We start from the raw sequence: 23,479 nt of genomic DNA, 5'->3' as shown, positions 1-23,479 counted from the left end.
TGAAAAACTGATAAATGATCAGAAAACAGTTCAGTTTTTAAAAAAGTATATGCACACACAACACCTAGCTTTGAGTTTTCAGTAGCAGAGAATTCTCAAGGATCAGAAACCAAAGGGGTCAGCGACTGTGTGTTCTTGCAGAAAAACCAAACCAGCTGTCACTGATAACACTGGGTGATGTGTGGGTCAGGGAATGTTGTCTTTTGCTTGCCCACCCCAGCAGCACAGGGGCTTGTGCCAAGTGTGTGGTTTGGGGGGTGCTGGAGGGATCTGAAAGACAGCTGCACAGAGCCTTGCAGGGCTGGGGGACATGTGCTGTGTGGAAAGGCTGAGAAAGATGGGCTTGTTTAATTTGAGGTACTGGGAGACAGAGTGGGATGAGGTGGGATTTTTTTAATTCTGCACGATTGCAGCAAGAGAGAAAGTAAGTGAGCTATTCCTAAAGCCCGGTGTGGCTTGGGAAAGGGGTGTTTACCATTCACGAGGATTTGTTTGAGGCTTATCAAGGGGTATGGTATATTGTTCTAGTAAAAGCATTTGGGTGTCATATGTCAGAAGTGGCTGTGCATCCAGCAGAGTTGATAACAGTAGCCCCCAATTACAGACTATCTTATCCGAATTACTTCGTGCCACTTAGTGATCTGTGTTACAGGGGAGAATAGAATAAATTATGAGAATACTGCCTCAGGCTGTACAATCTCATAAATCAGTAAATACAGAATTTTGTGTATGTCTTTGATAAGCATCCTCTTCTTTGGATGCTTGTTTGAAACGTGCTTCCTTTATGCTTCCCACCTGTAAAATTTGCGTGTGTGTGTTGCAGTCCTTGGGTTTAACCCAGAAGAGTCTCCTGTTGGAGGCATTTGGCCACCGACCAATTTGCCAGGCAAACCACATTTTTCACTCAAATGTGGTTAATGACCCAAACAAAATGAAATGCTTGTTAAGGGTTGATTTAAACAATGTGGTCTAATGACAATGTTCTCTCCTTTCTGCCCACTCTCACTAACAATTCCACTTTATTTCAACTAGGCGAAAAGGAAATGAGGTTTTTAAGCGAGGCTCAGAAACATGTCTATTGGATGGAGGAAAGGGGGGGCACATTTAGCTGGAGATTTTTACTTTGAAAATTCCTGACAAAAATTAATTAGAAGAATCATATAATTACAATAAATGTGTCTCATTGGTCCCCAATGGCTTGTTTCTAAACACAGAAGGATTATTTAGGCATTCATGACAGCAACAAAAAGTACCAAATAAATGTAATGGGTTCTTTTTATATCCAATAAAAATTACATACAGTAGCTGCATGTTTTACTAATTTGGCAACAGGATCTTAAAAAACTGGAAATGGCTGTGTGGTTTTAATTTTTGCTGTGGATGCAGAGGCTGGACTTGTATTTGCAAGGGCAAGGGTGCTGATGGGTGTCCCACAAGATACTGGTGAAGAGAGATGTCCCAGCACCCAGAAATGTGCCGGTTTCCACTAGCTGCGTCACCCACATTGCATGTTCCTCCCATGAAGTGGGAGATGTACATGGCCCCGAAAGGCAGAGGAAAGCTGACAAAGCACCAGAGGGGGCTGTGTGGAGCAACCAGTGCCAGCAGAGAATAAAACCCCGTTGCCTATGGTGGGACCAGCCTGAGCCCCCACGGGGAAGGTGAGGGTGCTGCTTGGTGTTCTGCACTGACACAACAGCTCTCTGATATCTTTAAAGTGACTTTTTCAGCATGCTTTTGGGATGCCTTGGTGCTGCCATGGAGCAGGCTTCTGCCTCAATAGGTTCCAGGTAATGCGAGGATCCCTATTTAACCCTCTAAGGAGTTGCAGTTTGAGGTTTGCTGTAGGTGCTGCTGTGTATCTTTCCCCTTCCCACCAGTAGTGCAGGGCAGCATTTTGGGTCATGTCCAGCTCCCCTCTGCCCTCCCTGGCCAGGCATCACCGTACTTGTCTCTGCTGCTCAGAAAGTGCTTCCAGGCTGAGCAGGGCTGCAAATCGCAGGGCTGTGGAGGCCAAGATGCTTCACTGCAGGGTGAAGCTGAGCTCAGTGGCTGCTGTGGGACATGGTGGCTTAGTTTTCGTTGTGCCTGTGATGAACTCTCTGTTGCTGTGTGAAAATGGGTAAATCCTTTCTGGGACACTCCTGCCCCAAAGCTCAGCGAGGCAGGAGGGGTGCACATATGGAGTTGGGGAAGGATTGGGATTAATCCACTTCCACTGCTTCTCTCTGCTTGTTATGGGGCTTGCATCTGCAGAAACCTGAGAATTGTGACATGATTTAGCCTTACAAATGCCTGGAGCTCAGGTCTTTTCACCTATTTTTGTTTCCCTAGGTTTCCAGGGTAAGTGAAGCTTGGAGGGGAAAATCTAGTTAATCTATCATACAAATTGGACTAAAGTAATTATAAACACATACCTAAGGTGGCCATGTGCCATCTTAATACACTTCCCACCCCTTCCTCTCTTTTTAAGTTATGTTGCTTACAGGGCAGAGGCCTTACTGCTCCATAGCATGGGTAAGTCTGTCCTGTGATACTGAACATATATAGCATCATCAGATAAATATGTAACATCATTTTGGCTTGGATTCATCAAGTAGGTGGTTGAGCTAGGTGGGAAGACTCATGATCTGGAGATGGCCTGCTCGTTTATCTCTGCAGGGGTTATCTGATACTGTTAGAGCCACAGAGAATTAAGTTTAGACTCCTGTGTGAGCTCTCAGTGGGTTAGCTTTGGAAATAAGGATTTGGTTTTGCTTATTAAGTGATGGGTTTGTAGGACATATCAGTACCAGGGTGTTGGAGTATAGGAAAGGAAAGCTGGAGGAGTCCAGCCTGCTATCCCTGTAGAAAAAGAGCCCATGTAGCAAAGCCTGACTTTGGGATGTTGGTTAGGTGAGGCAAATCCCACTCCCTGTTTTTGGATCTTAAAGGTTGTGCACAAGAGCTATTGGTGGAGACATATGAACACTGTAAATCTTTTTACTGCATGTCCCAACCATAAAGAGAAGTGATCTTCAAATGACATCATCAACACAAAGGGCACTAGGAGAAGTTCCAACTTATGACACAATAAATCATGAAGTAGTCTAGTAATGGACATTGAGCCTAGACAGTTTTTCAAAGTGAGTTCTCACGCAAAATGATGTTCTGCATTGAAATGTGGGCTCCAAACCTGCTTAGCTAGTACTACTTAAGCTGCTTTAGTGAGATCATTTTGGATTTCCACAGTCGACCAATCTTCCCAAATTGCTCCGTGTCTAATGTAATCCCAGATGTATTTACCATACTTCATTGTATTTATAGAGGTGACCAGGCCATGGAGACATGGCTTATTTCCAGGGACAGGAAGTCCAGGTTCTTCACTGCATTATTCTTTTTCTAAAAGCAATGCTATGGCGCCCTCAGAGTTTACAGTGAACACATTTGTCTTTGCTCAGTGACGATGCTTGATCATTAGCAAAATGTATTTTGGTATTTATGATTACAGGCGTGTTGACCTTAATACTGGACACAGCAGTGATTGGATTACAGCCAGCCACCATTAGGAGAAGGTGCAAGAGTTACTATGCGCAGCTTTTTCTGAGCGAAGAAAATGCCTCCAAGGCATGGCAGCTGTGAAGCACGGTACAGAAGAGGAATAGGTCCTTGGTTCAAGTAAGATAAACTGCCTTCTAAAGACTTGTTCCTTTTACTCTCCACTGACTCTTGTCCTCACTTAGCACACAGGCACTGCTAAACCACATATTCATCTGATGCTTTTATGTATAGCTGCCCTGCAGTAAAGGGAATAACGCTAATTGGTATCAATGTGAGGATGTGGCCCATAGACATGTCTATTGGTGATGGTCCTAGAACTTGTACTTGAGAGATGCTGCACTCCAGCATTCTGCTCTGTAGTGTCCAGCTGTAGTTTTGTCAGTTTACTATCAGTGTATGTACATTTACATTGCATATTGCTTTATGCTAGATGTATCTCAAGTTAGGTTACATTTGCAAGACAAATGTATGATATCCTGAAGCACATTCTCTATTTTGCCATAGGTTTAATGTGATTTCTGCAGCAAAAGGGTCTTATCTAAGCCAGGCAAAAGGCATGGTTTTGTGTTGAGCCACATGACAGTCTTGTGACATGATGAATTACACACAGATGTGTTTTCTCTGGCTTGGGAATTTTCTTTCATTATTACTATATCTGTGCAATTTCTTAATATTCTTGAAACTGGGCTCTGCTTACAGGCATATCAGATTATTCATATACTAGACTGAAATATGAGGTGGAGAGGAGTGTAGAATGTGCTTTATTTGTGGGTACCTGGGTATATAATGATGTATAAAGAGTCAGGAACTGCTCCTTAGCTGCAGTGTCTCCTCTGCTTTCTCATTCAGCCCCAAGTCCGAGTGTATGAGAGACTTACTGTTTGTAAGTCTCTTCTCCTAGCACTGCTTCTCTTCTCCATCTCATCTTCCTAAAATTCTTTCTTAGCTTTTCAGACAGTTGACCGTGGTAATTAAATAAAATAGCCTTCCGGGGGATGGCTGATGTGCCTTGTGTGCAGCTCCACAGTGTTAACAAGGCTGGGCCTTTGGGCTTGGAGCTACGATCTCCTGGGACTTCTGTAGGACATACTGTGCTCTCATTGGCTTCAGAAGAAATTGGAAAGGGCGTTTGGTATAGGAATGGGCTGTGGGAAGCACTTGTGGTCTGCACTAGGATGAAATAGGGGCTCTTGGAAGGGAGATCTCAGAGGACAGGAACATTGGTCGATATGTCCAAACTGGCCAAGGCACTGGAGTGAGGGCTCTGACTGGGAATATGGGGAACAGATTTAAGACCTTACTCTGTGCCTCAAATCAAGGCCTCAAATCTTAGGTAGTGTTTGTTTGTTGTTGTTGTTTGGTTGTGTTGTGTGTTTTTTTTTTTTTTTTTTTTTTTTAATGTGAGGCTGGGTTACTCATAACTAGAATATTAAGCTTATGAAAAAAAAGAATGGGCTGAAAGTCTCATTTATCTATGGTGGAATTGGTATTATGGTGTAATGAGATACTCTCTCAAAGTGTAAGTTTGTCTAGCAGACACTTTTGTTAGTGTATGATTAGTGATCACTTCTGACTCCCCATCTTCTTAATGAAGAGCAATGACTTTGCTCTTTGGGTGCTTCTACTGGTCAGTCACGTTCTCTAACTGTGTGCCCGATTGTATTAAACGCCAATGCCCGATTTCCAATCCCTTTGAATTTTCTAAGTGATATTTTACTGATGCAACTGCATCTTGCTCTAATATTTTTACTACATCTTCACCAATGGTGATGAGAAACTTTCTTGTGCATTTTATTAGTGCTTCCTTCAACTTCCAATGAAATATATCTTATTGTAATCAAATGTTGTGCAATTTACTACCAAATCCACTGTGCTTACGGGTTTTCATTTAGGTAATAGGGTATGCCCGGCTTGGCTGCTTATATGTGGAGCACTTGACTGCTCTTGCTGTTACGGGCTCAGAGTCTGGGTTAGATTTCTCTGGAGAGCAGCATTCTGATTTAATAGCTGGTCCACCGTTCCATGAGTTACATCCAGAGACTTGTTCAAGATGGATGATAACATAAATGGGTTACTTGGGCTAATTCAAGACACTTTATTGAGCATACTAGGTCAATTTTGTAATGGATCAAAGTGAACGTGTTTGGAAAACTGCTGGCACACATGTATGTACACTCCCACACTGCATCACGTAGATCAAGACAATTCCAAATTCCTTTCTATTTCAATCTATTCCCATTTCATCTCTGGGACTTTTGAAATTGAACGAAGCACTGGAGATTGTGCTCTAGGGAGTGACCTGAGAGGTTAAGTTGTAAAAGCATAACTGGTCTCTGGTTTTTTTGGTGTAAAGTGAAAATCCCTGTCAAAGTTTATTCCCCCTTGAGAAGCCAAGTATCAAAGGAAGCTGATAAAGTTACTGGTGAAAGCTTCCTAGTCTTTCGGTGTAATCATCGGGACAGAGGCAATACAAAGGAGGTGACGTATCAGGGGCACTCATCATGGGGAAGGAAAAGTGTCCTGGGTTGATTTTTGTGCAGCTTTGGTTGAGTGAAGTTGGCTTATGCATTTTATATGGCATTCTACTTTTTTTTCTTATTTTGCATAACTAGTTTAGTTGACAGTGTACTGGTTTTGCTCCTTTGATCTCTGCTCAGTTTGACTGTATTTTCAGTAACTACTTAGTATAAAAATAAAATGTACAGGCTGCATCAAATAAACTAATTAAGGATTAGAATGAAAAAGTGTCAAAATCCGAGACCTCGCCGAGGCATATTAGTCACTGCATATGAGACACGATCTAATAACTAATGGGTTGCTGTAGTAACGGGGGAATCAATACCCCTTGGCTGGTCAGGGAGCTGACAGTAATTTCTGCTGGGTCATAGATTCTGGAAAATGAAGTGCCACCTACTACAACACACGTAATCTCTGTGGACTTTTTGACAACAAAGCATCCTACCAAGTTTATATCAAAGAAAATATTAATCTCCCAGGCCTGCTTGTTTATCTCTGCAGGGGTTATCTGATACTGTTAGAGCCACAGAGAATTAAGTTTAGACTCCTGTGTGAGCTCTCAGTGGGTTAGCTTTGGAAATAAGGATTTGGTTTTGCTTATTAAGTGATGGGTTTGTAGGACATATCAGTACCAGGGTGTTGGAGTATAGGAAAGGAAAGCTGGAGGAGTCCTGCCTGCTATCCCAAATCAGGGCTTCTTAGTTGAGGAAAACCCCTACTGAAGTCCAAAGAAGTTCTCCTTGGATGGAGGGGAGGAGATATGCTTGGGTGCCTAAAAGAAAAAGGTGATTTGCAACTGAGCTGTAAAACTGCACTTTGTGCCTCAGTACCTGAAATTTCCATGGGGATGATCATCCTCCCTTGTCTTCTCTGTATTGATTGCATATGCTCTGGCATGGGGACACATGTTGATATCTGAGCAGCACCTATGTGTCAGCTGTGTATCTTGATGGCAAAAAGGGACTTTATGCTGGGACAGGCTCTTCATCCGTGACTGGGAACTAAAACCACACAGCGCAGAAACTTGAGAAGGAAACTGACGAGTGAAGGGGACTCTGGCAGGTTCTTCCCACCTGCAGGTGGGGAGAGCCCTGGGAAGCATAAGAAGTTAATGCTAGTCAAAGAGCTACAGGGGGATGATAAGGACTTTCTCCAAACTTCTAGGGGAATGGTAGTGCTGGAGAGAAAGTAGGCCACTCACTAATGAGGGGAGTGGTGGTGTTAATTACATCTTGAAATTGCCTGAGATACCGAGCTCCTGAAATTCATCTTCAGCAGAAAACCATCAGGAAAATAAGTTTGGGCAATTAGGAGATGGGGGGAGAATCAGTGTAAAAATAGCCTGGATAATTAAGAGCAGATAAGGGAACATCTAAGAACTGGCAAGAAGTGCAAAGAGAGCCTCTTGCCTTTGCTGAGCTGCAATACACTGGTCCCTCAGGCGCGGGGCTGGGAGCATTTGCCGGCACAGTCGATGCGCAGGGCAGGTCCCCGGCCCTGCGTCTGCTTGTGCTGCTGGTCCAGCTGGGCGGCAGGGACACGCTTGGTTCCTGGTACCGCACCGCTGACCCTGCCATGATGCAATCTCTGTCAAGTCTGCGGGAAGTTGGTTAAAGCAGGTCTTGGCTGCAGGTGCAAGAGTGGGATTGACACGGAGCCACCAGCAATTGCAGCCACAGAACTGTGCAAGTGGCAAACCTGCGATAGGGTCGGCGGGGGAGCAAACGTAGCTCCAAATCTTTTAGACGGGCTGTGTTGGGGAAAGGCAGGGCTGCTTTCTGTTCTCTGCAGCCTCCTGCTGTGATATCAGTTGTGAGATTGTGTGTGTCTGGCTCAACGCAGGGCTCCCCCATTTTATGGGACCACAGTATGGTGGGGGAAAGCCCAGTGCTAACTCTAATATTCAGCGACAGCTCTGCAGCTGCTGCTGGTGTTTGTGCTGATTGGTACATAATGCTGGTGAATAATAATACCTGACCTAGTAGAACAAGAACTCTTTTATCAAACACATTTAAAGAAAAATGACATTCTGTGTAACATGTAATGGAATGGATGATAAATCACAAAATGGGGAAAAACAATTGTGTTATTCCTGCTGGTATGAGTTCCTGTTCAGAAGGTCCATATGTTATGTTTTTTGATGACATAAATTTAATGAAATTCTCTGGAAATGCTGACCAAAAGTCAATATACAACTCAGTCCCAAGAAGTTTCCTAATATCTTTGTTTGGTTTAGGTAGTAGATCTGTTGATGTGTATCTTTCCTATTAAGTGCCATGATAGGATGCTATAATGAAATTACAATATGGAATGGTAACTCGACTGAAGCAGCATTATCAGAAATGTCACCCCCTAACAAATTAGCAGTGGCAATGTTTGCCCTCTGGTTACAAAACCTTGTTCCTTTTGTCTTTTACTATGACTTATAATAACAAAGCCTGTGATGTGAATGTCCATGGGTATGTTTCCAGTAGCTAAGTGTGAAACATGTTTCAGTGGGGATATGGAGGAAAAAACATACTTTCTTTTTTTTAATTCAAGACAAAGGATTTTTGGCCTTGGGCATTCCAGCTGCTGTTGATATAGGGAAGATGGGACTGTTTTATTTACTTATCTTTTTATTTTTAAAGAAGAAAAAAAAATAGATATAGAAGTATCTGGCTATGTAATCCACAATATTTAAAACAGACAAAACAGAACCAAAAAAAATCCCCCACAGGAAAAAGTAGTAATTTATTTCTCTGGAGTAGTCATTAATTTCTTTGGAGAAGTTGCAGATTTCAAATGAGTGAGGTGCAGTTTGTATTTACAAATTCAGAGCCCAGGGAGCCAGCGAGGAGAAATAGAATGAGATTTGATTTTATTTTGTCTTTTAAAAAAAGCAGAAACTAGAGGTCAGTGCAAAGAGATCCTCATTGAGTCATTTGGCTTTTCTTCAACAGGTCATAGGAAGAACTGCAGATTTTGAAATAAATTTAGGAAAGAATAGAACCCCTGAAGCTATGAGTAGCCCCTGCATGTGCTGGAACACATTGAGGGGGATCCCCTGTCTGTGGCTCAGCCTGCGGAGGCAGATTTCTGAGAAATTGTCCCCAAACCTTTGCTGGTGAGAGCAGGACACACAGCGTCCTGCTGGAAATCCCACCTGGCTCTTGGCTCTCCTGCCCTTGATGGGCTGCTCTGTGCAGGTGGGACAAGATCCTGATGGGACCTTCTCCTCCGTGTCCTGTGGTCCCCAAAACCTTCAGCAAGGGATCATGAGCTGGCCCGGGGGTGTGTGGGGCCGTCCCAGGGAGGCTGCAGTGACAGTGGGATGTGAGAGGGGATGAACACTGGGTATCAAGGAGATCATGGGGAAAAGCAGCGATGGATTTGGTCAGCATGACGGGCCGTGACACACACACGTGTGGGTTGGTGTGTGTGGTTGTGTGTGTGTGACAAGGATCTGGAGCCGGGTTTTTGTCATACCAAGCCAGCATGTTCATGGTTAATAATCTTTGCTGTCACCCTTCCTGAGAATCAAAGAATGAGTGACCTTGTGCTCCTCAGGAACAGTACCTGTCTTCCTCTCAACAAAGGACTCAGAGCCAGTCTTCAGTTAGATATAACCAAGTGTTGGTTTTTAAGATGCAACAGAGAAAACTCAAAGCTTAATCCATAACAGTGACACTTCACTTATCCAAGCAACTGGGAAGTGCTTAAATACTGAAGCCTGTGGCTTAATTATTTACCTGTGGCTTAATTGGGTGTAATTTTACTGAAGAGTCTGTTTATTTTCCTATGGAGAGGCTCTAAGATGCCAATAAATGAAAATGTTACTGGTCCCTACCTGTGCCCCCTGACATCAGTAGCACAGAGCTCATTTAAACCTGCAGAAACCTGGAAAAAACATGTTTGCTCTGGTGCAATCAGGCTGTGGTTTCCTATTGCTCTGCAGCCGGGAATGTGTATGGAGGGGTGAGAATGACCCTCCTGTATTTCTGCATGGGTGGCATCTGGCCCAGGAGCACTCGGCAGAGCAGGGTGACACATGAGCTGTCACCGATGCTGTGCTGGGAGCAGAGAGTGTCCCCAGAGGGGACAGAAAATACTGTGACCCCCTGGAGCCATCTCTGGGGGGATCACACAGCAGTAACTTCAGCTGCACCCAAAGGGCTTAGGAGCAAAAGTCGAGCTGGGCTTAGGGAGTCTTGTGCTCTTCTGTTGTTTGAGACCTTATTTGCTTTTCATCCTCTGCAAATCCAATATTTGTAATTGTTTCTCTCCCAGAGCTGCAAAGGTTCATTTATGCAGGATCAGATATTCAACTTGATGCTCACATCAGTGTGTTTGTGGGTATTTGCTGTTTATATTCCAGACACCAGTCCCTGGTGAATGGAGACAGACTGGGGCTGTACCATGGCCAGTCACACTTATTTAGATGACCCTTTCGACTTCAATCTGTTATTCTTGCATGGCTAAAAACAGTTTTCCTGCATGAGAGGTTAGAGGATTGAATATTGGGGCTTTCCATTTGCATGCCCCGATTAGAGGCTAAACCGGTGCTTGTATCCAAGTGTGTGGAAAAGCTCTTCTACTGTTCTGCAATGTAAAGTGCTCTGAAAAGATTTTTATCTTGAATATCCATTTAATTCAAACCAAATGTGCTCGGACATTTGTGCTGGCTAGGTTTTCAATTCAGAAAGCTCTGATTTTTCTTCTCCGTTCCTCCCCCTCCCCAGCGCAGAAGCTCAAACCAGGAACCTCTTTTTGAATATCTGTAGGCAATTTCCTTATAGTACTGGGATCTCCAAGCTTCATTGGACTTCTGCAACAACAGAAGCTTTTTATCATTGGTTTTTCACCCCAAAATGCTTAGTTTCTATTAACAACCTTACAAAAAGGGCAGTGTATTACTACTTGGTGATCCCAATGATAAATGAAACACATTATATGTGAAGTAAAGGCTCTATTTATCCTTGCTCTTTTTTTTTTTTTTGAAGTCCCAGCAGGTTTAATGTGAATAGCTTTCGATGACCTTCATAACAAATCAAGAATAAACCTCAGTGTATTCTCACAAAGGTGGACAGCATTGCAGGCATTTTTTAATTGAAACAACGATAGCAATGAGCTGTATTAGTAGTATTTGATAATGCAAAAAAATTAATGTTCACTGAAAGCCAGGTGCCAGCACTATTTGATTGTTTACCAACATAGTCATAAAGAAACAGAGTTATTAAAGGATCTGAAATCACTCAGTAATTCAGCTGCTGACGTTGATGGATGGAACTTGGCTGTTCCTCTTTGCTAAAGCTGCTGACTGGATAAATGTTTTATTCATGAAGCCCAGAGCAGGAAGGGATGCCAAAGGTTTAAGAATATTTTAAGAAACTCTTTGAGATGTCAAGCAAGTTATCAGGTGTTGTTAAGCAAAGGAGCTGAAGTACTACATTTAAACATAACCGAGCTCTCAACATATACAACAACAATACATCAAAAGCCAGGATGCGATTCTTGTCTCAAGCAGTATATGGAATGATGAGTTGGGAATACAAGTCCTTTTATTTCCTGCACCTTTGTACCTTCAGTCATCTCGCAGCCTTGTCTCTTTGAGCATTGTTATACCAAAGGGAATTTTCACACATCACACTGTGAATTTAGGCTTGGAAACAAATAAATATTTAGACACCAGACACTGCAAGGTCACGTACTCGGATCAAAGACAAAATAAATTATCTCATGACAATGTTCATGAAGATTGCAGCCAGAAGTGAACAGTTTGGATCAGAGCAAGTGGATTCTGCCTGACCTCTCAGTGGGAGAAGTTATTCAAGATGGTAATTATTGAAAGAGGCTATTATCAGAAAACAGGGTAATGAGGAATTTCCCTCTGTCCTCTCTACCCTGCCTCCTCTTCATCCAAGGGCCATGTCTGCCTGCAGCTCCTCACCTCTTTGGGTGTAATTTAAGCAATTCTTTCCAATGCCTTGTTCCTGTTCTATGAGAATTCAGATCTGGATCCTTTGATTTATTTTATTTATTTATTTATTAAATTTTCCTTTTAATAGAAAGATGTGTTTTGTATAGAGAATTTTAATGAAGACGTCTTTACCCCCACAAGCTCCGGCATGGACAAGTGTTTGAATATTTCATAATCTATATTAATAATGTCTTTTAAGTTTCTGCAGTCTCATAAGAGCAGAACAGATGAGCTCTTGATGGAACTGAACTGTCATTCTGAACAAAGTGACATTAGAAAATAGCTCTGTTTCCAAGTCTAGCTGTGTGAAATGTCCCTCCTTGCCAAGGGAGCAGCAAAGTATAGTTTAAATGTGCCTTATTATGACATCTCCAGAGTATAAAAATTTGGAGAGGTATTAAAACTGAGTAATTAAAACTGAAGACTGATAGGTAATGGTGAATAAAATGCATGTAAGTACTGCGTTCCTACTGCCCTTTTGATTTGCAGAGATTCAGTGCGAAAGACCAAAGGCATATTTCTCATGGGCCCCAGTTAAAATTCAAATCCAATAGACTGACACTGAAAACTACTGTCAAAAAAAGCTGTCAAGTTGTATCAAAATAAGTCACTATATTACCTCTCTCTATCTGTCAAAGGCATTGATTATTTTCAATGAAAGAGCCCTCTGACAGTTGCTGAAACTGAAGAATCCTGTGTTGAAACGATTTGTTTGACACATGTCACTGTTTCCTAAACAGATAAGTCAAATATGTTATTTTTTATTCTTTCTGTAGGAGAAAAATGTGTTTCTGTAGTATTTTATGAAATATAAATAATGCAAGAAAGAAAGGAATATCCATTAGTACTTTCTCAACCATTTGTATCAGTGGGTTTTTTTGGTAGCATCTTTTTAAAATGTTCTTTGCATAAAATCCTGTGCTCCTTTGCTGGTTGTGATACATTGCAGGGATTTGCTAAGATACCCTGAAGTAATTCAGATAATCAGTGAACCGTCTTGGTGCTATTCTTGATCTCAGCTGACACTTTACTGTTGACTACACTAAACTTCTGTTTTCTACCAGTCACATGTCCGTGGCAGTGATACAGACATTAATGTTCTGCAAAATTCCCATTTGGATTGCAGATGGACAAACAGAGAAGGAGGGCAAAATAAGGATTGCATCTTGGACTTGCTGCCAGTTTTTGGAGTGAAACTGGGGCCAATCCTCTGCTGAAACTGTAGGAAACAGAGAGTGTCTCCAATATGTTCCCTTGGGAGGAGGCTGTTGGGTGGCATAGCCATTGTGAGTTACTAACACTATTAAGAAGGTGAGAACTGGCTAAAGAAGCAGCAGTCAGAGACAAGCTAATACCCTTGTACACAGCCTTTATTATTCATTAGCACATATTGTGCTTCCTCCTAAATATAATTCAGGCTACACTTGTATCACATTAAGATAACACTAAATCTTTCTGTAATTTGAAGGAAATACTGCTCCCAGCTGTTGTTGCAGGAGTGAATTAAACAAAATCCGAAGAGATGCTAAAGGAAGAACCATAAAACTCCAACTGCATTTGGCACACATCTCCTTCTGTGCCGTTTATCACAGCAGCAGTTGCGAGCGGACCTGTGCACTCGTGAACATGATGCCTCTGTGCTTGTGGCATCTCACACCTTGGGAATTGCTCTGCCGAAATGTAACGAGCTCCCAAATCCCTCAGGCACTCAGCACTTTGCTGCTTTCAGGGCAGTTGGGTACCTCAATGAGTGATGAACTGGGCTGTCAGGGTCCTGGTGCAGGTTGTGGTGCTGCTCCAGGTCTTCATTAACCATTAATGAAAATGAGGTGCACAGGGACTGAGACAGTTCTTCAAAGACATCTGGTGCCTGCTTTCATCTCACCATGACAGAAGTGAGCCCCTTAATTCCTGTGGTGACCCGGCCTGTGCGGCACAGCTCTGTTCACACCGAGTCACCCTGGATGAAGTCCAGCATTTCAACATCTTCTCTGTTACAAGCTTCTCCTGAGGCTATAAGCTCTTTGGAGAGATATCATTTTGGTTTGCATCTGTACAGCATTTAGCAGCTAGGGTCCTTGCTGATCTGGCTGCTCAGAAACTGCCAAGATGAGTTAATATTAATAATAATATAAAAATAAATGTGTGTAAATAGAGATAGCGACAGGCACAGAGTTCTGACAGCTCTGGAAGGCTTTGATCTTGCATCGGTAAAGATCAGGATGTGATGCTTCCCCAGATGACAGGCTTGGATGAAGAAAAGAAGAAAGTGCTATAAACAGCCTGTAAAGTGTGCCTCCATCGTCCTCCTCAGGCTTCCTCCCCATTAGCTCTGATGGTTTACTAAGAGAGCATGTCTAAGTACGAGCAAAAAAGCAACTCAGAAATTAACCCCAGCAAACTTACAATCTCACACCTGACCCCAGAAGTGTGTATCATTGGTCATCCAAGTAATAATGGCTCACCATAAAGCAGAGGAGAAATGTGCCATTAAAAGAGAAGCATGGAGTGAGCTGCTGAGTGGTGACAGCCCTTAAAAGGTACAGACCAATGTGTGGCTCTGACAGCGTATTATACTCAGATGATAAAGAGAGGCAAAGAGTGGGAAAAGCAAAACAAATGGGGTTGCTGTGTGCATATGGCCAAAAGGGAATTGTAGCATAAATGGCACCAGCCAGAATTTACAGTGTGTGGATGGACAGTCTGGTGGGGAGAGAAGCACCACCCTTTGGGGCTGGAATGGCAAAAAGCCTCGTGGTGAAAGGGGGGATGCTGCAGGAGATGCGGGGGAGCATCTGTGTGGCCGTGGGCTGGTGGGTGCTGCTGGTGGGAATGAATTGCAGCCAAGGAAGGAGCGTGATTTAGGGGGAAGTAGCAGACTGAAATTTTTGTCTAACTGCATATTTGGTTTCTGAGAAAATCAGATTTATGCTTCCCTGAGACAATTTTGCTAATAAGCTGATGACTCAGAGCCCGCAGCAGATGGGATTCTTTAGCTGAGGTAGAAACTATTGTTTTTGTCCTAAAAGGGAAGTAGCCATTTTTCTTTTCTAGAAAACTGATAGCTGGAAAATGTGATGATTTTTCCTTCCCAGTGGAAACACAGCTTTCTCAAATAACACCCAGCTATGCTTCTGGACTCTGATCTAATACACAGGAGTTCTCATTAGAAATAAGTAAGTTGTGACAACTTAGTAAGCTGTATGATGGTGGGGTTTTTTTTTTAAACATCTCCAGCAATTAATAGCATCTCAAAAGGCATTGCTAGCAACTACAGCACTAAGTGGTGATTTGGAGTGAGCTCTTCAGTGATCTGAAGGGCAAAATGTCTCCTGTTCTCGGTTGCAGGAGGGTGCTGCCAAGAACCTGGGAATATTTCTCTAGTAGGAGCATATCTCTGTAAATCCTTGGAAAGGGACTTCTATCTAGATTCTCTTCATCCCTCTTCTTCCTCCTGTGGATGCTCAGAAACTTGATTGCCACTAAAGTAATTCAACTCTTTTTGAAGGAAAAGCATCCACTCTACAGAAAGTCTCTGAAGGATAGCAGTGAGCATGAACAGATCATTATAAAAAGACATTCTGCATTCAGAAACCACATGTGGTCTGAATTTCACCGAGAGGAGTATTTCTCTTCACAGGCTACAGAAGTGTGTGGTATGTAGGGTGATGAAGTCTTTCCTGACATTGTTTTGTTTAAAATCCTTTTGAAGATTGTTGTGTTCACCTTTGTTGAAAATTGTGCTACAGCAGGTAGAGGAGGTGGTTGGTTTGGCCTGGTGGTGTGTGTGTGAACAGACCCTGGGAAGCAACAGAGGTTGCTTCTCTCCTTCCATTTGTAGACAGAAAGCTGAGGTTCTAGATTTGAAAATGCTTTAAAAATAAATCAGGCTTTTATTTATGCTATAATACATACATTTTAAAAAATTATCTCTCTGTGGAGAGCTTCAGTGTTACACAGTCATTTGTATGGTTGGCACCCCTTGAACCTGTACCCAGTATTTTATGATAATCTGAAAAAGGCTGTAAGTAACAAATTGGTGAAATTTTCCCCAAAATTTAATCAAATCTAAAAATGTTTAAGAGTTTTTTTTTGGAATTTACCAAAGCTATAATGATCAAAATACTGGTAGGAAAATGCAGTGTGAGTAAAAGGAAGTTCTTATTAATTAGATGGAACAGTTGATCTTATAATGAGATAAGCTTCAAAACAGAAAAAGATCTTGAAGAACTCAATGGAAAACAGCTGCTCAGGTCTGAGCAGTGATCAGGAAAGCATAAATATGAAATGGCACGACATTAATTTGCTGAATAGAGGACAACACTGAAAATATGACAGTGTTGTTCTAGAGATGGTGATATGGCCTCACCTCGAGAGGCATATTTGGTTTGGTTACCCTAATTAAAAAATGATAGAGCAGAAAATAGAAAAGGTTCAGTGAAGGGCAACAAACCTAATCAGAGACACAAAAAATACTTTAGTGAGAAGATTTGCATGCAAGCAGAGACTGCAAAAAGGTTAGGTCTGTTTATTTTAGGGAAGACAATACATGGGATGTGCCACTGAGAGACAGCCTATGATGGTTATAAATAAAACAACAATGCCATGACTTTTTCCACTCTTGGAGAAGAAAAAGAGACATCAAATTAAATTCGAAGTCAATGCATTGAACAGATTTAATAGGAAGCACTTTTAACCTAAATTTTAATTAGCCTACGGGACTCATTGCCACAAGGTGGGATATTGAGACCGACAGATTGGCATCGTTTGTATGATTAGCAATAGCATCTGCAGTTAGGTGGGCTGGAGTTTCATCCTTTGTACTTCCAGCCATACGCTAAATGCATCTTCTCCCTCAGGCATACTGGTGCGTAATCCTCTATTATGGGATTTTTACAGCGCCTTTTGAAGCAGTTGGCACAGGTTGGTCTCTAGGCCATTGCCTGACTCCAGAACTTTTGAATCCCGCTGGGCTATAATTCCTGGATTAAAAAAAAGAGTTTGTTTTGTTGGTTTTATCCCCCTTCCCACCTTTATTGACTTCCTGGTGAGTTGTCTGTAAATACATCAGTTTGGAGGAGGAGAGATTTTTGGTTCCCATGGAAGGTGTCTATTTGCCCCTTCTGGACTGGTTTGTTTTACTTTCTTTGTCCTTTTCATAGCTTGCATCCTCTACAGTCTTTAATTATTGCACATTTTGGACTTTTTCTCTCCAAACCAGCTGCTATCAATAAACTGGCCTAGTAATTATTTCTCTGGCTTCAGAAAATGGCTATCATGAAGTCAGCAGCACTAGGAACAGGTGGACTGCGAAATGTCTGTTTGATTTGGTAAACAGCATTAAAAATTTGGCACTTTGACTTAGTCCCTGTAACAGACTAGTTCTTCAGCATTTGTTAATAAGATGTTGTGTGTTTTCCAATGTCACAGCATACGTTATTTGTCATTGCAAGGCATTAATTGCCCTTTTTTATTTTTTTCCTTTTGAAAAATGTGGAAAGTTAAAAACATATAGGAAATATCTCCATGGATGGAAATACTTCCAAAATGTACAGAAGTGTTTGGTTGGGGAGAGCCCTTTGGGAGAAGGGGAGGGTACAGATGGATGGGCAAAGTCAGAGCAGGCTGAGCCTGGGGTACAGCGCCGGCACAGATGCTCTGCTCTGTGCAGCTCCTACTCCGTGCCCAAAAATTGTGCTCTGAGGCGCTTTATGCTTGTAGGACAGTTTAGCTTAATGGAGAGCTGGTAACTTGGCACACGGGAAACCTGCGGTCTGGTCTTGGCTCTGCTCAGACCTCCTGGGTGAGCTTAGGGAAGTCACTGCAGCAACCTCAGCCCTCTGTAAAACGTACAGGCTTTGTGAGCTACTGGAGAGCAGTGTTACTGAATATGGGGTGAGCCGGTTACTGCTCCTCTCGAGGATGGTGCTGGCCATGGGGCCAGGTTGGGGTGCAGTCACCCACCACAGCCCCAAAGCTGGGAGCTGCCGCTTCTGCAGCCCCACACAGCATCATAATGCAGCTTCAGTACCAAAAAATATATCTGGGTTTTTCTGTTCATCTGTTCTTGTAGTGTCGGGTTTTGTTCCACGTTCCCCTCAATGGTCTCTGACATTTGGAAGGGCTGTTTTCCACTGAGGCTCTCAGTAGCTCGGTCCTGCGGGAAGGGCTTTGTAAGGCAGAGAGCTGTTGCTGGGGGCTCAGATGGGGCCATGGCTAATGAGAGTTGCAGTCCTGCCCCTTCTATGTCTCTGAGGATAAACAGCACTAAAAAAGATCTGGGGGACTTCAGATCCCTTGCTGTGTTTTCTCTGTGTTGCCTGGCAGAGCAAGCCTGAAACCAAGGGAGAGCAAATTTCATCCTTTGGGAGGGGAGACAGTGGCTGTTCCTCCTGAGAGCGCTGTGCAAAATTCATTCTTTGTTGCAGGTCATGAAGGAGCAAATAAATAGATTCTTCTCTTAGGCTGTCAACCCTGTACAGCCACTCCAGGGGGGGAAATTTATTCCTTCTGCTACTGCTCAGTGTCAATGCGCATGCATGGGGACCCTATACCATGAAGGATGAGAAAAGAGACACAAACTGTGGGGTTTTGGGGGGTTCTTCCCACCCCACAAACCCTAGATATTTTCTTCTTTCATTTTTAGCAGCTCTTTCTAGCACAGCAATCTGGTGATTTTTAATCTTAAGGGCAAGATGGGTGACAAAATAGAGCTGATACCAGCTTTGTGTAGCCTGGTGATTTTTAAACTGGAGAGAGCAATGTCCCTGCACACATCGACATCTGAGAAGCCTGTTCTCCTGCTTGCCGTGCTAGCAGCGCAGCTGTTAAAGCTCAGGAACATTTTTGGACAAAGAGTACTATGTTCCTGTGAGACTTTAAAAATGAATTAATAGAACATTGATTTAACTTACTGGCTTTTTGCAATGCCTTTGTTTCCAGGCAGTAAAAGTCTGCTTGCCAGTTGTCCAGCCAGAAGCCAGCGTCTATAAAAACCTGCCCCAGACAGTTTGTGGAGGGCTTTAGTTAATTAAGATATGCATTATCATCCCTGCTTTGTGCTGCTTGTGAGAGAATGTAAAAAGCACTAGTAGACAACTGTCTTTTCCTCCTATTTTGAGACTCATTCTTGATCCCACTGTGATTGCCAGCAGCAGATAAGGAATAGAGCCAGAAGAGTGAAAATTAATAGTGGTGGCATCTGAAACCTCCATCCATGAGCTTAAAAACATGCATGCTTTAGACTGGGATGTTATTTGCAGGGGGCAACAGCTCATTCCTCCTATCTGAGTGCTGAAAAATTCAAAGACAGAGTGTAAAGACCCATGCTGCCATTTTGTACAAGGCTTCAGACATCACATGGACTTCTTTGTGATCAAATGGAATATATCCTGTTGTCTAAGTAACTGTGTCTGTTCACGCGTATGTGTTTTACAGAGTGACTGTGTTCTTAATAGTATAATTATGGGTAAAATGGTATCCTGAAGAGTTTCTCAGTTATTAAGGGCTTTTGGGCCTTGACATGCAGCCTTGGTGAATAAGAAAGCGGCAGCATTTTGTTCTCAGTCTCCATTTTCCTCCTCATGCAGGTTCTTTTCTTCCCTCCTGCTTTTTGGCTCCTTTGCTGTTGATATGCACTAGGGCATGGACAGTTCTCATTCTTACCACAGGGACCTTCCCTCCCTGCACACCTTGCTTGTACCCTGCCCAAAAGCCCAGAGTGCCTAGGAGAGCCCTAATGTGCAAATTTTACATTCTTCATAAATGTTTGGTGTTGACTTGAAGTCCTTGTGTGGAATGTACTCCAAGTGGATGGCTGGTGAAAGCAGCAGGATATTGTTTGCAGTAGGGCAGGGTGGATAATGGCGGTACAAATCCTCCCCAGTGACAAATTAACTGCGTATCACCTGGCCTGGGAACACAGTGACCTTCAGGCTTCAGCGCTTCAAGTGTAGCTTTTTCCTTGAAGGTGGATGGATTGGGAAAGGTCTCTGCTGGGATATGGGCATACGGCTGCAGTAAGGTGCCCACCACCTCTGTGCTAGACCATCAAAAGCTTGTCTGGCTGTAAGCTCTTCAGACTGCTGTGGTTGAGTTGGGTTTGACCTACAAGGAGGTGGGGGAGTGCTCTGAAGGCAGTTGGCAGCTTCTCTTCCCCCAAGGAGGAAGGTAAGCTCCTAAGCACGAGGCAAAATGGTTACCCCTTAGACAAATGCGCAGAGATCCCCGAATCCTCCCTAGAAATAGGGGATTGCAATATTAAACGTAATTATGAAATGTCTGTGGAACTGCAGCTACAGATGGAGCTTTACGACTGGTTTGAAGTAATGCTGCACCAACATCAATTATTCCCAGCAACTGCACAGAGATATTTTTGGGGTGATATTTTCATTTTACAGCAGTATTCAGTCACTCGCAGCCACCAGCCAGGTGTCTCCCCATTTGCACCCCAAGCATGCGGTGATCTCTCATCAGTGCATGGTCTGTCATGCCCTGTTGCCTCAAGAATCAACAGATGAACATTTTACCCTATCTCGGCACCTATGCTGTCAAAATTACTGTGAATGAGGGAGCCTGCCTCTCTGCCACTGCAGCTGTGAATATTATCTACAGAGTAGCACTAAATCTTGTTTAAGCTACAGTCATTCCATCCAGTGATGAATGTCACTACCTGAATAATTTGGGTAATTTCCTGCAGCTCTAGTGTACTAGCAGAGAAATGAACGTTAATTTACTGCTAATTTAGTATACTAACCCTTAATTAGCAACGAGCAAGCTCTGAAATATTGGACTGTGAAAGCTCATCAAACTTTTACAAAAAAAAAAAAAATCGCCCCTCCCAGCTGAACTCTTCACTCTATTTGAGGTTATTAGCAAAATGCTATGGGAGTGCTGTTCATTACTTCTCACTAGGATATATGTAGCTGGGAACACCCCCATTTACCACTCTTGCTGCAGAAGTCCATTAAGAAGATTCTTGCTCTTATGCAGTATATTCAGCTGTTGTACAGTATTAGTAGCGTGTGGGTATGCCGTAGCTTTAGTGACAGGCAGGATTAATGGCACAAATTACCAGTGGCTGGTGCCTACAAAGGTGAAAGAAAGGCTGAGTCTGTTTGATGGGCTGGGTTGTTGCTCCAGGAGGCAGTATATGTGGCCATGTAAAAAAGCTGGATGTGACACAACTACATCATCTCCCACTCTCTTCTTTGGGCTGTTTTGCCTTTTCCGGTCAGGTCTAGCATATCCTGCTCAACCCTGTTTTCATTTATTTATTTGTTTGTTTGTTTATTAATGTGATAACTTGCACCATAAGGCACAAAACAGTCTGTGTAACATGAAGAGGGCAGCACATGCAACCCTACTTGTGAATGAGGATCGTGCACAGTGGGCTGAGCGGTGATGGAAAGTGGTGGGGCAGGAGAAGAAAGGGACAGTAGGGGAAATGGAAGACCGCAGAAGGATGTGTGTGTCAGCTGAACTGCTGAAGCCAAACCAAACACTGAGCTGGGCAATGGGCCAGCACATGACTTATCCATGGCTCTGTGTCAGTACTTGAGTGTTTTTCCAGAGAAAAGACTAAGCTGTCAGCTGAAACTTCATATTGTTGAAGCAAAGCCCCGTGATGCTGGAGAGTTCTGCTAGTTGTCCAGCACTGGTTTCCTCTGCTCTGCAGGATTATTCAGATATCATCTGGCCCAGCAACTCAGTAACAAGAGAGGGATTTTTTTAAAAGTGAAGACTTTCAATGTATTCCATGTCTCCATGGAAGTTAGACCTGACTAGATTTGTTGAGCCCTTCTTCCACAGAACATAGTTTTCTTGAGGGAAAATTTTGCCTTTGTCAAATGAGCTCTTTCATGAAATAGAAAGAGAAGAAAAAGGTTCCTATGCTGGGACCTTCTCTTGCCACTCCTAGGCAGAAAGGGACTGAGATGTTAATATATAGAGGAGAGGAATGCATTCTCCATCCCCATTTTGTAGTGCTGCCCATGTTGGAGAAGGGAACAACCATCCCCATGTGTCTGTTTTTGGAATGGGCTGATTCCACCCAGCTATTCTTTACAAGGACTGAGCTCAGAGAACCCCTTACTCCCTCTTGTCTTGTTACACGCATGTAAGAGCAGAATCTAACATCGAAATTAGCACTTAAAATCTATTATTTAAAGAAGTATGCACTTTCATATTTATGTGATGGGTATTTTACTACTGGAGCCCTTTAATAAGGTCATACATGTTATATTTATCTGCAGTATATTATTTAGACTCAAAGGGTGAGATTCAACTAACCTGACATAGGTATGTTTATCTCAGTTTGGACACATGCAGTTTCTAGTACAGTCAGTGGAAGGAAACTGGTCCTTTGCAAGTGTCGTTCACTGTCCCAAAATAGATGTGTAAGACAGGTGAGATGAAATGAACCCCAAAAGCCCATTGATCACAAAGGATGTTGTGGGTGTTCAGGCCTCAGTGGGTTGAGTACCATCCCACAACTAAGCCTTCTGCAGGGCTTGAGGAAAGAAAGGGCCCTGATGAACATGGGAAGACTTAAGTTCAAGTTGTGAAGATGTTTGTGTGTGTGTTTGTGCTTTTGTAGCTACTGTTTCATGTAACATGTAGCTTTAAGATCTGTTTAACTGCAGCAAAGCAGAGATCACATTTGCAGAGTGAGAATCACTGACCCTGGAAACAACAATTAAAGTGAGACTTGGAGCACAGGTTGGATGGGAGAAAGTCTAATGTGACGTTGTGGTCGGAAGGTATGGAGCAGATAATTATGTATATTAACATGACTCTCAGGAAGAAGATGATGCCCTAATATCTGGCACTGGATGCAACTATGTCCCAAACTTGAGAAGCATGCTAAGAACTGTAGTGGCCTTAGAGGACTATGAGAAAGCTCATGGCCTGTTTCATACCCATTTAATTGGGGAAGTCTGGAAGATCACAGCCCTGGTAATGAAAAGTCAGTCACCATCTGTAAGTGCTTGTACCGGGAGCAAGGGCTTGCCGAATTGCCCTTTATCCTAGCAGAAGGGAAGGCCGGTTGTAGGTGGAGTATGGAAGAGAACAAATCGGTGATGGAAAGAAGCAGGGCTTTCAGTGGGAGCCGGCCCCTGGTACAGCACACCGCGCTGATGCCAGCTTCTGCTGCGCTGCCAATTTTATTATTGGGATGGGCTGTTTTTCTAGCAGAGATGTTGTAGTTCGAAGAGGGATTAATTCAGGGACCTTTGTGCTGTGTAGCAGGTCAATATAGCTGATCATGACAGGCTCTATGGGAAAAAGGACTGTGTCTCCATAAATCATGGCTGTGGTTTTGTCCAAATGGTTTGGAAGCAGGCTCTTGTTTACTAATCTGTAAAGTCTTTAAGCAGAAATTTAAATTTTCTTTCTGGAAGCTCTTTAAAATTGATTCCCACAGTAAACCCAGCTTCAGGAAATCCAGGACAATGCCAGTTA

At 43.0% G+C, this 23,479-nt stretch overlaps 1 long non-coding RNA gene across 1 annotated transcript in view; it reads left to right on the top strand.

The window, feature by feature from the left end:
- The window catches only part of LOC110362652 (uncharacterized), a 259,684-nt gene that overhangs the window by 111,491 nt on the left and 124,714 nt on the right, over positions 1-23,479 (top strand). The window contains exon 4 of the long non-coding RNA XR_010475128.1: positions 3,491-3,657. This is a non-coding gene — a long non-coding RNA (uncharacterized LOC110362652). The remainder of the gene's footprint in view (positions 1-3,490; positions 3,658-23,479) is intronic.

Source organism: Columba livia, chromosome 10 (assembly GCF_036013475.1).
Source record: "Columba livia isolate bColLiv1 breed racing homer chromosome 10, bColLiv1.pat.W.v2, whole genome shotgun sequence".
Lineage (NCBI taxonomy): Eukaryota > Metazoa > Chordata > Aves > Columbiformes > Columbidae > Columba > Columba livia.
This window is presented reverse-complemented; position numbering and strand designations above follow the sequence as displayed.